Source organism: Parus major, chromosome 5, assembly GCF_001522545.3.
Source record: "Parus major isolate Abel chromosome 5, Parus_major1.1, whole genome shotgun sequence".
Taxonomy (NCBI): Eukaryota; Metazoa; Chordata; class Aves; order Passeriformes; family Paridae; genus Parus; species Parus major.
The window spans coordinates 120,116-126,562 of NC_031774.1; positions in this window are offsets into that span (position 1 = coordinate 120,116).

Below are 6,447 nucleotides of genomic sequence, written 5' to 3' on the forward strand. Positions count from 1 at the left end.
AGAATGGGAATGGGAATGGGAAAGGGAGGGCAGAAGAATGGGAATGGGAATGGGAGGGCAATAGAATGGGAATGGGAAGGATTTTGGGGAAGGGGGATTGCTTTTGGATTTCCTGCCAGCCCCCAAAGGAATGTCCTCAGTCCTCAGCCCAAAAAGCCTGGAAAGCCCAGGTACAGACTTGGGGTGCAGCATTGGTGTTGGGTTCTTTTCCCCAGGACTGAGAGTGATGAGACAGATGCTGTTTTCTCGTGTTTGGGCTTGGCTGTTTATTCTTTCTTCATCTATATTACATGTACACAGAGCACAAGGAGCTACACACACTAAGAGAGGTGCAAAATGGAGAGTGAAACACTTCTTCAATGTCCTTTATATGTCTATTTGTCCAATTAACAAATGCCAAGTAAATTATTTTTCTTTGTGACCCAATGACCCAACACCTGTGAGCTGCACTGTGACATTTTCTACCCAACCACTTACCCAATCACTCATTATTACCCAAAAACCCTTAGAAGAAGAAGAAGATGAAGAAGGAGAAAGGGACAGTGCCATAAATCCTCCACCTTGTCTCTTATTTTCCAAAATAGCTTAAACCTTAAACTCCAACTTTCTCACCCTGTGACTTAAGAAAACTCCCTAATTCACACACTCACATTCCCAGTTCTCTAATTAACTTTAAAACCTGTCTCCATGGTGTTATGTGAAATTTGTTATGTGTGTTATGTAGGACTCGAGATTCTGCTTTTCTAACTGTATTTAGTGTTTATTCTGATACTACTTAGTCTGTTAGACTGCAGAGAAAACCACACATTTCACTTATTTCAGGACAGATTACACTGACACTTGCTGGAATTTGCCATGTGTTAATCATTTTGGGCTGCTGTGGATGAAATTGCCAAGACTGAGCAAGCAGCTCTTCTTCATGACTGAAATAACAGTGCCTGCATTTCCAAATAAATGTTGTAATACTCAACACCAGGATCATCCTGCTTGGGAGTTTTACATGCAGATAATCCCCACTAAAATTCCCTTGATCTTCATCACTTACTACATTTGCTTATTGTGTATTTTGTGTCTTAAATGAAAAGATTTGTAGGAGTTAGGGACCAGAGGATACCAGAGATGGTGGATCCATTTCTGCTCGTTACACATTGTTCAGGAAAATATTTAATTTTCCTATTTATGTCTTAGTAGAGTACAGAAGAGGAAGAGGATGCTGAACTCTGGCTCTCACCTTCTGCTCTCAGTTCTCTGAGAAGTGATGTACAACATTCAGGACAAAATCTACAGAAGTTCAGATCTGTGATGTTCCACAAAGGGTTGAATAAGAATTAAATTAACTTGTTCAGACACTTTTTAAAAGAAAAAGTTTTTTTTATCTTGTGTATTCTCTTGCATGTTTCAGCCAGTTTAGGGTTTATTTTGGCTGTACTTAAATTATTTTCTTGATCTGGTATTGATGGAAATCTTTTATAGACAGAAAATAAAAGAAGAAAATTGCTGCTATTGGCTGTTCTCCAATTTCAGCTTGCAGAAAGTGACTCTGAAACCACCAGCAAAACCTTCTGACCCCAGACCATTCATTTGCTGTGGATATTACAGGATTTTTTTTCTATGACAAATTAAAAACACATGATTAATTTTCACTGATTGTTAATTTTGAAGCAAAGAGTTTACAGAACTGAGCTGTTTGGCTTTTGAGGTATTTGCAGCTGATCATTTGCCACAGAGTACCTTAAAAATTTTTAAAATGGAAATCAAAAAGTTTTAAGGTAGTGCTTGATTTTTGCTGAGTAAGATGTACCTTCTCACTAACTTTTGGACATTGATATTGTGATTCTTCTGCATCTTTGTGCCCATCACAAATTTAATTGATTTCAGTGGCACTGCATTGGTTTTATGTCCCTGTAACTGATTACAAAAGTTCAAAAACACCTTTGCAAAGAGATTCTCAGATGCCTTTCACAATTGCCTTGCAGCTGGGAGATAACAGCATTTGAAATGTTAAAAATGAAACAATTTGCTATTAAGCAGTCCCTTTTTGAGATTTGTTATGTGGCTGTAGCACCAGAGTTTGAAGGCTGGGAATTGCAAATGAAACTCTGCTGCTGGGATTTTTCCTGGTGTTTTCCTTGATTGCTGTAGGAAAGGGACTAAATGAGGAAAATGTACAATTTTAATCTGTTATTTGACAGCTACCCTCTGGTATTTGAACTGCAGTTACAAGCAGAGGACTGGGAATACTTTTGATTTGAGTGCTTGTGTATGTATAAATAGACTCAAAACTAAAGATGAGATTTTATTATCTATTTAACTCACCCTAATGAAACGCTGGGAATTCTTAATTCACATTGACTTCAGTGCTTAATCCAATATGAATGTTGTGCATCACCTGCTAATGAAAGGAAATAATATTCTCTGTGCCACCAACAGTGCATAGAAGTGCAGGAGCAAAAGGCAAAAGCTCCAAAAAATACCACTCTGGGTTTTTTGGGGATCTGTGCAGGCCAGGGGATTTTCTGCACTGCTCTGATCATGTTGAGCAGGGAGCTGACAGATCTCTCTCTTGCTCTGTTCAGGTTCATACTGTGGGATTACTGCAGCTCAATAAGTGCCTTTGCACCTGTCAGTTCTCACATATTCACCTCCTGGTAATTCCTTTCTGAAATCCATGCCCCATATTGTCTTCTGCAGCTCAGTAACTGCAAAGGGAGAAGAAATTGGCTCGAGTAAAAGTGCATTTTCACTCCTTTGTTAGGTATTGTCTGAGTGACCACTGTCAGTGCTTTCATTGTCAGCATCAAATAGATTAATCTGAGTTATTAATCTATTTGATTAGTGATCAGTGATGGTTCAGCCTGGCCTGGCTCAGCACAGAAATGCACCTGGAGCATTCACAAAACCATTACTGGTTAATGCAGCTGTAAAACCTGTCCTTACAGCCTCTCATCCACAGATTTCTGCAGGTTTTCTGCTGCTCTACTCAGTCTCCTAAGAGGAAAATGGGAGAGAGGCTGCTTTCCTTCTGCCCTGGGTGGCTTCCAGATGAGGCCAGAGGGGCACCTATTGATTGCCAGCATGGGTGGGTGCCAATGGATTGGGAAACTTGGGCACAATGAAGAGTTAGGAAATCAAACCTTCACCTGACCGAGTGTGGATAGTGATAAGTGCTCGAGCAGAGGTCATGAGTGGCAGAACTATTCACCTATGCTAGCCACTGGTATAAATTATTCATTTTCCAATTAATATTTAATAAATGTCGCTATTAAATATGGAATTCAAAACCGCAGCTGAGAAAACAGAACCGCCGTCGTCTTCGGGCCCATTTGGAAGGAGTACATTATGAATGTTTGTTATGGAGTGAAGTTTTAAAAAATAAATTTTTCAGCAGCCATGCCAAATTTATGCAGGTCTAAATACCTCTGGAAGCAGGGTTCTTGCTCAGACTTTGTTTTTGTTTGAGTTTGGCTCTGGGAGGAGGGTGATTTTAAACATTTTGGACTGCCACACAAGTGCCATCTGTAGCTCTCTCTCTAGGTTTTCTAATATTTTCCAGGTCACTGATCACTTTTGGTGGGGGAGGTCTAAGCTCAAGAAAGTGCACAGAATTAATCTTTCCCTTAACAGAGGATTAATGAAAAAGGGAGAAGCTGTACCTGTGACAATTGCCAAAAATCAAACAAAAAGTTTGATTTGACAAAGGCTTTGTCAGGGGCTCACATAAAGTTCAGCTCAGAGAAGAAGGCTTGTTCCTTTTTCAGCAGGAAGCAGGAGTAAGGGAAAGAATGGAAATTTGGTTTAATTCCAATTAAACTTTTGCTAAAATAAATCTGAAAAAGTGGAGACAAGCCATGCAGTTGCTGCTGTGTAACTGTACCAGTATTTGGCTTCTCAATGAGCAGCCTGAGGGAGGTCTTGCCTGTAGATAAGGAGTTTATACTTATAAAATGTGTTATGCATTTGACTTCTTGCTCCATAGGGAGTTTGACAGATGGCTGAACTTGCATCAGGAGAGTACACTGATATTAAATCAGTCTAGAGATGTTACAATGACTAGGGATTTCTTTAAAGTTCACTGTAACCCAAATTTAAAAAAAACAAACCAAAACACCCCTGTGCTGAGATGTTTGCATTTGGGTCACAAGATGTTCCTCATAAACTCACAGGTCATTTTTCTTGCACAAACCAATCCTTAGTCCAGGAGAGGCACCACCAAGAGGGCTCTTATTACACTTTTACAGGAGGAAGAGAGGTATAAAAGGGGAAATTTCACCTTTACTTTTCAAGAAGCAGCTCCTGGGTTGGGTTCTGGCCCTTTGCTCAGTGGCCACAGTCTCAGTGCAGCCTGCTGTGATTTATTCATGCCCAGAGAGGCTCCCTGGGACAGGGGCTGGGCAGAGTTAAAGGAATAAAGTGGGATTTAAACAAAACCCTTCAGAGGATGCAGCTTGGGCAGGGCAAGAGCCTGGCTGAGGATCCAGCCAAGATGGAGCCAAGATGGGCCCTGGGGCAGGAGTTTCACACTTTGATAGGTTCTGGTCCATTTCCACATTGGGGTTAATTGCCCAATTGCAGCTGCAGGTGATGCAGTCCCATCCTCCCAGATTGCTCTCCTCAATTCCCTGCTGCTTGTGCTTTTTGGGCCCGGAGCTGCCACGGTGTCCTTGGTTGTGGGGCTGGAGAAGGATTGTTGTGTGTGCCTGAGCTGTGAGGAGAACTTGAACACTTTGTGTGGAGTTCAGAGTTATTAATGCACTGCAGGGGCTGGAAATGGGAAAGCTGAAACTGAAGGCATCATTATCCCTCTGTTTGTGATCTGGTGGCTCCACCTGACCAGAACAGGGTGCTGATGACCAGCAGACACCTGCAGCTCGTGCAGGCAGCAGGGTACACACCCAGAGGTCTGAAATTTAGAACCTGTTCCTCAGAGTCCTGCAGCCACGTGTAAGTTAAGCTTGGGAGGTGTCTGCTGTGAAAGTGCTGCTCAGATTGTCCTTTTTAGCAAGGGATTTACTTCTGGATCACATTGGAAAGCCTAAAAATGCAGACAGACATGGCCAACTTTACCCCAACTTTACCTACATGGATGTGTATATATGGATTTTTTTTCCTTCCACTTTGTGAGGAACATAGTTTCAGAAGCTGGAAAAACAGATTTTCTCATGCTGAGCTTTGTTATGGAGTTACATAAACCATCCATCATGCAAATTCCAAATACATTAAGCTAAGTGTTTCAGGCTAATTGACAATGTTCCATTAATTTCCACTGCTTAATAGGATCTGGAACATTTCTAATGTAGTTGTTTTTCCTTCCAACTCATGCATCACAACAGCCCTCTTAGTGCTGCTTTTGGTCCATTCTCTTCCAATTTTAAGAAAGATACATGATACAGCAGTAATTTATCAGGTTTTTAACTACCTGAATTGAGTTTTGTCTGCTCGCAGCAGGACCTTAAATTATTTCTTTCATTACCCTACATTGGCCTGTTGTCTTGAGATAATTATAGTAACAAAGATTTCCTAGCAGATATATAAGGACAGAGAAAATTGCCTGTAAGCCAAGCTTCTTCTGTTGTCTGCAAAGAGGAAATGAGAGAACAGGCTCCAAATTAGCTGTTCTTAGTTTTGTGGTTTGGAAATTTTGCTTTACCTGAAAATCACCTCCAGAGGAGAAGCTGCAGTGCTGAGAGGAAAATTATGGAGAAATGGCCTTGACATTTAGAAAGTAGGTCCCAAACCTTGTAAGTGATGAGTGAGGATGTAAGAATTATTATTCTTAAGAATGATGAATTGCCATAAAGGACATCATTGATTTTTATTCATTTTGAATTTTGTACTAGCATTTTTTGATGCTGACTTGATAGAGACCATGAATTAGAAATATGTGCTGGTTAAATGTAGTGTTTTCTTCTTTGTAAAAGTCCAACCAGCTGCCACAATATTTGCAAATTTGTACATTGGTGCAATACCAGCTCTTTGGATAAGGGTAGGAAAAGTTGATTAAGATCTGATGCCATTCAAATGAGCTGGAGAACCTCCAGAGCAATTTAGACCTGTGCTAGTATTACTGAGAAAATTAAAATTAAGAGCAGTTTGTTAATAGAGGCCATGTTCAAGTTGTCACAGTGCAATGCTCTGGCAGAAAACCCCTCAAGCTGAAGAAATGGAGGAAAAATAAAATAAACATTTTATTTTGCTAAGGCTGCTCGTTTTTGTTTTGCTTCTCTTTGAGATGCTAATGAAGGGCACCAGATAAGTGGCAGATCCTGATTTTCCTTTCCCTCACCCCGTTGAATGGTGCCTTAACACACAGTGGGCACGCTGGAAAGGGCTGAAATCAGTGGCACAATAACACATTTATTTATTTATTAGTATTATTATTTATTTCTCAGTGAGACTGGAGTTAAGCTGCGGCTTTATTTTTCTATTTTTTATTTTTATTATATTCTA